The following is a 10496-nucleotide window of genomic DNA, read 5'->3' as shown; positions in this document are numbered from 1 at the left end:
AATACTACTTTATGCTTATCTCTTTTTCTCTTTTCTACTTAGCATTTAAGCCCTTTGGCACAGGAAAGATCTTTTTATTTTGTAGTTGAACAGAAATGAGGCATTGAGCTATCTCACTTGCTGCCTGTAGGCACTACTGCTAAGAGGTATTCTAAAATAAATTCCATGAAGAACTTACATATGTACATATGTCTCTGATCTAACATTTATGATTTGTACGTTTAGCCTATTTGTCTCCTGTGGGATATTTCCTGCTGATAAAGCCAAGGTTGCTTTTTTTAATCAAAACTTCAGAAGTGTGCTTGCTAATAAATGTCAGCATAAATAGAGTTTACATCACTTTTGACTAGCACCTTTCCACATTTTCATTAAAATTATGAATACTTTTAGAGCAGTAATAACTGTAAGGTCTTTTTATGGTTATATGTTGACTACTAATTTTCCTAAATAGAAGCTACATACATGGGAATATCTCTATATCTAATCTTTCAAATGCAGGGGTATGACCTGTTCTTTGATGCCCTGCCTCAGAAAGACTACATTTTGAAAATTCTGTCACATATAGGCCTAAAATTTAACTTTTCATCTACAAAACATGTCCCTGCCCTGTTCAGTCCCCTCTGCTCTTCTCCACTACAATAGGAGACCATTAGGTGCAGACATAGAAGTGCTGGGCTAACCATTAACCCTGTTACCCTTTGAAAATGTTTTGTGCCTGCAGGGTACAGGATTTCTGGCAGCTTACATTCGTTTTTATCATCTTTGTGCTGAAGGTACCCCCTGATGAGGCAAATGTTGCTCGACTTCCACCAGAGAGCACTATCGCACTACTTGCTATCCCCCTGTTCTCTTGCACTCAACTTTGAAGGTAAAGTTTAAACTGTGGAATATTCTTCAATTTTGCATGTAAAATTTGTTATTCTATTACAGTTTTATTTGTATCGGTCTAGTCATTTATAGATAGATATTTTACAGGAGTTAAGTGGTGTAGAGCCATCCAGACAATGTAATCATCCTTTTGTCTAATTGCTCACTTACTGCTTTATTCTACTGTAAAACAGAACTTCCACTAAAATATTACCTCTGAGTGGCAACAGCAAATTGAAAATGGCATTCTTCAGTTCGCAGTTTTCATATTTACACAGCACTCTTGTAAGGCCTCGCCTGATGAATATGTCTGAAGATCTTGTCAACCCTTTCACAAACCTCCCAGTTAACTTTTGTCTTTACCTTCCTATTTACGACAAGGTCTGCTGAATACTGACTTCAGCATTTCTACAAGCAACAGTCTGCTCCTCATTGCTTCTTACACTGTTTTTCATCACTTCGAACCCGAGCACTTTCCATTGTTGTGACCATGAACACAGTTGCATCACATCCTCAGGCTAGCAAAGACGCATCTTTGTATTTCTATTTTCTTCACAATGTATAAGCTCTTATACATCAGTTTAGAAATACGGCAAAATCTAATAAAATGCAGCTTGCCCTTGGAAGAAAGGGTTTGCAGACAGACAGCATTCCCATAAGCAGAAAGAGGTCCCAAAAGAGCTAAGGTTCCTGTGTAGTAACATTCCCCCAAAAGGTCCTGCTACAACAGCAGCCCATCAGTCAAGCCAAGGGCACACTGAACATGCAGCAGCATCCCAGTAAAAAGTGTCACAACAGGGCTTCAGGTTTCTGAAGCATCTTCCTCAGGGCATGAGGCTCACAGTGTAAATGCAGTTTGGATCATCAGGTTCAGACTTACCACTCTCTCAGGCTTTCTCCTCCCCATCTAAAACCACACTACCCCAGCCTGAAGGCCATGCTCCACTGCTCAATCTGGTAGTCTTCATCCAGGTTCAAGCTGGTGCTGCAAAAGGAGGTTATATGCACTTGTAAAAGAGGGCACGATGGAGAAGATATAGAGCAGAATGGCTGATATTTTTACATAGGACTTTGTTTTTGAGAGGCTATGAGAAAAATGTGTTTAATTGTAAAGAAATGGACACTACACAGAAAAGCTATTGCTGCCTTTTGAAATTTCAATATGTAATTGTAGCTATTGGCAACATAAATAAAACTTTTCCTTGAGAGATGGGAAAGAGATGCCTGCAGATTTCTAAGCTTTAAAAGCTGCTTATTCAGATCCCATTAAAGTGCCTGAGCCAGACCAAAAACAACAGCTACACATTTTTTTTTTTTTTTGTAATTTGTTTTAGAGTAAGTGCACAGGCTAGCTGACTACATGACAAACATTTGCTTTCAATGCTCAGGATCACATTCATGTAATTATTTTTCTTTAATTTGGGGAAATTTGGATTTGGCAGAGTTATAGGAAGACTAACTTCCACTAGCTGTTCTGAATGAGTGAAGCAAACACGTGTTATCAGTTGAGTTAGTGTTTGAAGTTTACACAACAAAAAACATTGACAACACTTCATCTGTTTACGGCAGTGTGACTAGCAATGTGGTGAAGCTTTACTGACAACAAAAATACCCTGGTGTAATGAACAAAACTATGTTTATGTGCAACACCAGGTCAGGTCAGGATCCCTAAAACTTAGTCCAATTTCAAATTTCATTGCAACGTTCAGGCCTTGCTTGATAAGTGGTGAAATTACATGGGTTCATGGATGTTTTGCAAGCTTGTAAAAATCAGTAATTTTGTCTTTAAAGTAAGGAAAAGTGACTTGAGGGGAATCTCTCTCCAAGGAATCTGTTTTGTTTGAACTCAGAATTCCAGTGGTACAAAAAGAATTGAAAAACAAATTGAAAACCAGAAAGTGAAACCAAATCCAAGGAGTTTCTATCAGTTCAGAATAACAAATCAGACTGAACAGCCTTTCAAGTCTGTGCTTGAAGTCAGAGTTAAAAAAATGTGGAAAAAGTACATGTAAGTAAAGGGGGAAAAGGCTAATACATACTCTTTTAGAGTACATTTAGGATTTGTTGCCTCTACTTCTTGTCTCAGATATCTCTAGCACAGAAAAACATTATAGATTTATTTTTTGAGGGTGGGGAAGGGAAGGAGGGAGAAGCATGAGTATGGAGTTGAAGAACACTTCTTTTATTGTCTTCTTTTCCTCTAAAATGCCTGAACTGTCACAGTACTTTAACCCGGATTACCAACACGTTTTTTGGAACTTTTTTTTTATTATTATTCCAAGTAGTGTTTTGTGAGATGTTTCAAATGTCAAAGGAAATAAAACCATAGTTTCCAGCCTTTAAACAGACATCATCCCTGCTCTGTGACCCATGCTGTCCACTAAGACTGTGCTCCTTTCTGTGACAATTACATTAAAAGCATCCCAGGACTAAAAAAATGTGTGATAATTTTCAGATGGAATGGTTGCTAGGGAAAAATTCCTGGAAGCCAGCAGCTCTTCTAGATACGTCTTAACTGTCCTTGCAAGTTGGACATTATCAAGACACAAGAAAAAAACTGTTGCATAAGGAAAAGGATCTGGGTGTGCTGGTTGACGCTCGCTTGAACATGAACTGGCAGTATGCCCAGGTGGCAAAGAAGGCCAATGGCATCCTGGCTTGTATCAGGAATAGTGTAGCCAGCAGGAGCAGGGAGGTGATTGTCCCCATGTACTCTGCTCTGGTGAGGCCGCACCTCGAGTGCTGTGTTCAGTTTGGGGCCCCTCACTACAAGAAGGGCCTTGAGGCCCTGGAGAGTGTCCAGAGAAGGGCTACGAAGCTGGTGAAGGGCCTGGAACACAAGTCCTGTGAGGAGCGGCTGAGGGAACTGGGGTGGTTTGGTCTGGGGAAGAGGAGGCTCAGGGGAGACTTTATTGCTCTCTACAACTACCTGAAAGGAAGGTGTGGGGAGCTCAGGGTCAGCCTCTTCTCACAGGTAACCAATGATAGAACTGGAGGGAATGGTCTCCAGTTGCGCCAGAGGAGGTTCAGGTTGGAAATGAGGAGACATTTATTCTCAGAAAGAGCAGTCAGGCATTGGGACGGGTTGCCCAGGGAGGTGGTGGAGTCACCGTCCCTGGGGGTGTTTAAGGAAGGGTTGGGCCTGGTGCTTAGGGACATGGTTTAGTGGGTGACATTGGTAGTAGAGTAATGGCTGGACCAGATGATCTTGGAGGTCTTTTCCAAGCTTAATGATTCTATGATTCTATGTGCAAACTTGCTTAGGGTGCACTGTCCCGTCATCGAGGTCATTACGGACTTATAAGAGTGGGTCCTGAGATGGCACACAAAAATGATCAGAGGGCTGGAACACCTTTCCTATGAAGAAAGATCTGAAAGAGTTGGGTTGGAGTTTAGCCTAGAGAAGAGAAGGCTGTGGGGTGACCTGACTGCAATCTTCCAATACTTTAAGGGGGTTTACAAGGAAGATGGGGAGAGACTCTTTACCAATTTGTGTAGTGATGGGACAAGGGAGGATGGCTTTAAACTAAAAGAGGAAAAATTTAGACTAGATATAAGGAAGAAATTCTTTACTATGAGGGTGGTAAGGCACTGGAAAAGGTTTCCCAGAGAAGCTGTGGATGTCCCTCCCCAGATTCAACTTCATATAGTCTTTGACTTTCTGAATGCTAACTGTACATTCAGACAGTGTCTCTATATTCCACCCTGCTCACTTCCCTGCTTCCACCTCTCATATGCTCTGTTTCTGATGTTTGAGTTTAGTCAGGAACTTCTTTTTCATCCATGCAGGCCTCTTGCCACGTTTGCTTAACTTATTGTGTATGGGTATGAACCGCTCTTGAGCCTGGAGGAGGTGATTCTTGGAAGTCAACAAGCAATCCAGGACCTCTCTCTCACATATCTACTGAGGTAAAGAAAACTTCTATTAAGTCATTCAGAAGGTTCCTACTTCTACTTGAGAAACTCTAGTCATTTTTTCTCTAAGGATAAAACAAACTTTTGACAATTTGGTGTAATTTATTTTCTTGAAACCTAGTATTTCTGTCACTATTCCTTTGCTCTCTCAAAATAAAAAATGGATTTTCCATAGAAATACCTAGTACTGAGTCAAACAATGTATAGTGCTGTCTTGAGTGTAATTCTGTGAATCCGAGCTGTTGCACACAAAATAATTGGGAGATACCTTCTTTCTTTTTCTTCCTCTCCACACTCTTGAGCTCAGAGAAGTCTTTGACAATCAGGCTGGTGAAAATATTGGATGGGAAATTTTAGTATAGTAAGTTGCAATCTATTGTGCTGTAGTAAATGGTATAAAATAATAGAATTGGTTTTGAATCAATTACTAAGAAGTTTCTAGGCATCAGAAAACTGGTAAATGCATAAACCCATTTTTACTTATATACCACCATTACTTATACCCTGTAAGTACAAGTGCAAAAGCATTCTGACTTAAATAAAGAGGAAGGAGTGAAATTCATCACGTTCTTTATTGACAGCCTCAGGTGTCTTTTCAGTTCATCTGAGGATGCAAACAGAAACACTGGAGAAACTGTTTTCCCTAATAAGGATGTTTTTGATGGCAAACAAGGAATCACCGTGCATCATAAGGCTTTTCAAAGCACCAGATGTCTATGGTGATTTTATAAATTATCAAAAAGTAACATGAGCACTTCACGGCAGTCAGTAAGCTGCAATTAAAGCTGGCATACTGATTACAGGCAGGCGAGGATTTCTGGGTGTTAAAGATGTTCTTTGGTACTTTTGCAGTAACCAGGGAAAAAAGATAGAAACAAATGGGGGAAAAAGTAATTGAATGGCATTCCTCGGGGGTTGATACTGGGACCAGTGCTGTTTAACATCTTTGCGACATGAACAGTTGGATGGAGTGCACCTTCAGCAAGTTTGCCAATGACACCAAGCTGTGTGGTGCGGTCAGCACACTGGAGGGAAGGGATGCCATCCAGAGGGACCTGGACAAGCTTGAGAGCTAGGCCTGTGCGAACTTCATAAGGTTCAACATGGCCTGGGTCAGGGCAATCCCAGGGACAAATGCAGGCTGGGTGGAGAATGGACTAAGAGCAGCCCTGAGGAGAAGGACCTGGGGGTGTTGGTTGTCGAGAAGCTTGACATGAGCTAGTAATGTGAGCTTGCAGCCCAGAAAGCCAACTGTTGCTCAAGGGCCTTTGGGCAACCTGGTCTGGTGGGAGGTGTCCCTGCCCATGGCAGGGGGATTGGAACTGGGTGATCTTTAAGGTCCCTTCCAACAAAAACTATTATATGACTGAATTTCTTCCACAGGTTAATCATCTTCTGCCCACCTTTCTGCAAGGTTTAAGGGATAATAAATTAGGAGATGGGATATAATTCCCAGTTATATTGGAAGTCAGCATTCAGATTAATTCAGCAGGCTTTTGCTTCTTCTCCCTGATTCATGCAATGCTTTGAGTTTAAATGAACTTGAAAGCCTCAGATCAGAGACAGATGCAGGCTATTTTATCCACTTACAGTATTTTGAATAATGCAACCAGATTATGCCATCCCCTGCACCCTTCTAGGAGTATAAAAATCAGAAGTCAGAACAGAGTTTTCCAGTACCAAAGTGACCCCTAGTTTAGCCCATGCCTGTCTGATGCTTGCTTTCGTCTGCAATTTAATGACTCATACTCCTGACAGAGATGATAGCAATAATACTTTTTTGAAGGAAATGTGGTAACCTATATGACCAGAGATATCATTTCAGTTTTGGGTAGTCCTTACTGATCTTATATGTTAATCTATGTTAGCTACATTTATGCTACTTTATAGGTATTATGCTTGAGCCAAATGTTTGTTAAGACAGGTGTGCCAATCTTTTCTATGCTTTCTATACTTTCTATAACTTTCCTCTTACTGCTGTTGTTCATTATGCCCATTCAAAACAAAGATAACATTGATTTTTTTCCTGAACTGCCTGCAGAGCTCTCTCCAAGTTATTGTGACTTTTATTTTCCAAAACTTACTATTTCATGCACACCCTCTGCCAGAATTCTGTACTGACAACACCACGTAGCAGAACAAAGTCCTCTGGAAATTTTGGAAAATATACTGAAGACCTTTGTGGTGTTTTTTTAAATAGGATGTAAGAAGTTCAAAGATATCTTTAGAACTGAGTTGGAAGAAGCAGTGGCTCAGTTATTTCAAAACTTCACAGCTTGGCACTACCCTTAAGATTTCTGTGACTTGTTCAGAGCTGTTGCAATCAGAGAAGAAGCCAAAATCTGCTGTGAGCAAGAGAGACAGGAAAGGAGCCTTGTAGCCTGGAAACACTGCACCAGCCTTATGGGGAAGAGCTTCAGAAAGATTTACTGATGCTGACTGACTAAGGAAAAAGTGTTCAGCTCCAGCTAACTAGGCAAACAAACAAACAAACAAAAAAAAAACACAAGTATAGATGAGGAAAACTATCTTTACACCTACAGTGCGGGTTTCTGAAATGTAGATTACTGTCCTTCAAAGGGATCTTAGAGGCATAATAGGTCTCTATGGAAATGTCAGCTCAGACCTTAACAGTGGCCAAAAGCTAAACAGAATGTCAGAAACTACTCAGAAAAGGCTAGAGAACAAAGGTGAGATGTCTCAGTGCTGCTGCATACATCTGCGATGTGCCAGGTATTTAAACATTCTTTGCAGTTCTCATTTTCTCCCATTCGGAAAAGGCTGTAGCAAAATGTGAAAAGGCAGAAAGGATAATGAAGCTCCCTCAAGGTGGGGAACAGCCTCTGTTTGAAGAATGACTGGGGAGGCTGGGACTCTGGTGGCTGGGAAGGAGGCACCTGGGAAAGCAGGGATGTCGTGGGTGCTCTTTGAATCCCGAGCAATGCAGAGAAGGAAAACTGAAGTAACTCCTTAAGGACACAGATTAGGAGGCAATGAATGAACGTAATGAGTAGGAAATTAAAAGCAGGGACAGGGCAATTATTCCAGTAGCACACAGCTAAATTTAGGAATTTGCTGTAGATACTGCAATGTACATGAGTTCAAAGTGGAACTAGCTTTTATTGTTGCAACAAAAGCACAAAAGGAAAATCTCTGTCTTTTTTGGAGAGGTATATGCAGGAAATTTCACTATATGCTTTGCTTGTTCCAATGTTTTTTCCCATGTGTCCATTCCTAGCTGCTATTCAAGAGAACAACAAACATGTTAGGCCTTTGGTTTGATCCAATACAGCCATTTCTATCTTCTTTTGGCTAATTAGTTGGTGAGACTATGCTCACAGCATAGTTCAGTACTGTTTCATTTACTTAAGGTAGTGTAAAGAAAATAAAAACGTGCCAAGACCATAGTGTACATTGGGTTTCTCTGTTTACTTATTACCACTGGCCTAGTTTTTAATATTTGAAATCAGGTGATGAAGAAACTATATTACCATTCTAGACCCATATATATATTTTTTTTTGTTAAGTCAGAAAAAAAAAATTTGTAAGAGCCCCAAGATGACAGAAATCACATACCCAGTGTATCTCCAACCACTTCCAGCTAGAGCTGCACCAAGTTGCACACTCTGTCGGATTCCACAAATAAGAGGATTCTGAGGAGAAGGCAAGAAACTTTATACTGAGCAATTATGAAATAAGTGGTTGTAAAAGAAAGTTCTTCCAAAGCTTCATCACTCATAGCTTTGTGCTCTGAAGCATAAATGTTTATAGCCCGTGTACATATAAACTGCTGGTTATAGGTACTTAAAGTAAGACTTTTTCCTGCCCCCACCCTTGATTAGAGCCTGTCACCAGCATAATTAATAAAATCAGGTGGATTTATTGGTAGTCTCTCAACTAGACTTGTGCAAGCACGTGTGACGGTTAAACAGCTTTTGACACTCTGGTGATCAGTGGTTAAGCGATGACAGAAAACTTAAAGAATTGAACTGGCAGGTACATGTGGATGGGCCAATTCCCTGACACTGAGGCAATTAATCAGAGACGAGAGGCAAACAGCTCAGCCCATCATCCCCTTGTGGCACACCTCTGCTCTTCCCTATAAATGCATTAATATATGTGTATGTAAATTTAAATAGATGTCTCTTTTTCTCACCTTTGCTTCTCCATCTTATTTTTTCACTATTTGTTCTCTACTAACTTAAACTGGAAAAGTCATTTTGAAATCTTTTTCTGCTAACAGTATCCAGCTTTTCTGAGAAAGTAGAAATAAAAAGGGAATGGACAACTATTTTATTAATAATCATAATCAGGGGATGGAAATGTAGGCAGAAAACTCTCTAAGCTGGCACATAGGCCAAAATGGCAAGCCTCATGTCCTACAGGTTGTGTAAAGAGCTTTTGGACCTTCAGTGGTCTGGCACCTCACCTTGCATTTCATTCTGTAAGATTCAGCACCATGCTTAAAGAGCTCCTTTGTGCAGAGTCAGGAGGAAATCTTTTTTGTAGACAAGGTGTTAGAACAAATGTGGCAAACTGAAAATATTTCCTGGTGTGGGCTTTGTCTTACCAACACAGACCATACCTAACAGTTTTATTTCCTTTCCTCTCCTCCAGAGGAGAGAAGTGGGCGCTGTAAAATTCATCTAACCTTAGAAGACTTTAGGTCCAGGTTATCTGAGGCAGCAGCAGACCCTGCCTGAAGACCTCCCTCAGCACCAGGGCATCTCTACTAGGGTAAATTTAAGGATGTAAAGAGGAGACTGTCCTTCGTGGCCACCCCTTGGCTTTGCAGGCTCTCCATCTGCATTTCAGCTGCCTGGTGTGAGGGAAGGTGGGCAGGAGGTTACAGGGAAGAACCAGGGCTGGGCTATAGCAGCATGCTGGGCTGACAGCTGCAGTCTAACATTTAAAGGTAGCCCTTATGACTTTTTAACATACCCTAGGAGCTACATGGCGGAGATCAAGAACAGGCAATCAGCTCCCTGCTGGATGCTTTTCACTCTTCATTTCACATAAGTTGTTCAGTGGAGAGCTAGCCTTTATGTTTAAAGATGAACCTGGAAAGACCTTTCTTGGAGTTTTAATAATTAAAGATGGTATTTAAAGAGCCAGTGTAAGGAAAGTTTTCTTATATCATGCTGTTCTTTTAATTTCATGGGAGAAGGAGAGTGAACAATAATAGCTATACTTTCATTGATTTGAAGACTAGCTAGAGCTTTAGGGCCAGCTTTGCAGATTATATCATATCTGTGACAAAAACTTCGGCCTCTGGTGCTTATTTCTGGTGATAATGCCTAATGATATTTGTGTTTTAACTGCAGATGATGCTGGAGGACACACACTGGCTCTAGCAAGCCGTGAATTAGTGAACCTGAAGGTGAGGTAATCCGGCGAAGAAAAAAATCGCTATTTAAGAGGTATTAAAATTTAGGCAGAATAAAAAGCTGGAAAATGTTGTCTCCCCACTCTCCTTGCTCCTAACTCAGTGATAATTACTGCAGTAAATAATTATTGCAATTATATTTTAATTTTCAAAGCCAGGATTATCTCAGAGAAATCGGTTGAGATGTTTTTGTTTATTGCCAGGTTAATATCTTATTCAACATATGACTTGATATATCCTTTTGTTTAGAATCATATCAAACAGATAATAGTAAGTAAGCAGTTTTCTGGAATTATTAGCATGCTTGATTTTGCATTCATTTGTAAAA

General features: G+C 40.4%; 1 long non-coding RNA gene across 1 annotated transcript; it reads left to right on the top strand.

Annotated features, from left to right (window-relative positions):
• Positions 1 to 737: 737 nt before the first annotated feature.
• LOC125183858 (uncharacterized) lies at positions 738 to 10204 on the top strand. The gene is made up of 3 exons (XR_007166580.2): positions 738 to 868; positions 4657 to 4776; positions 10107 to 10204. It is a non-coding gene; the product is annotated as an uncharacterized lncRNA (long non-coding RNA).
• Positions 10205 to 10496: the final 292 nt, after the last annotated feature.

The sequence above is a fragment of the Anser cygnoides genome, chromosome 1, assembly GCF_040182565.1.
Source record: "Anser cygnoides isolate HZ-2024a breed goose chromosome 1, Taihu_goose_T2T_genome, whole genome shotgun sequence".
Classification (NCBI taxonomy): Eukaryota; Metazoa; Chordata; class Aves; order Anseriformes; family Anatidae; genus Anser; species Anser cygnoides.
Note: the sequence above shows the minus strand (reverse complement) of the source record. Positions and strands in the feature narration are given on the sequence as shown.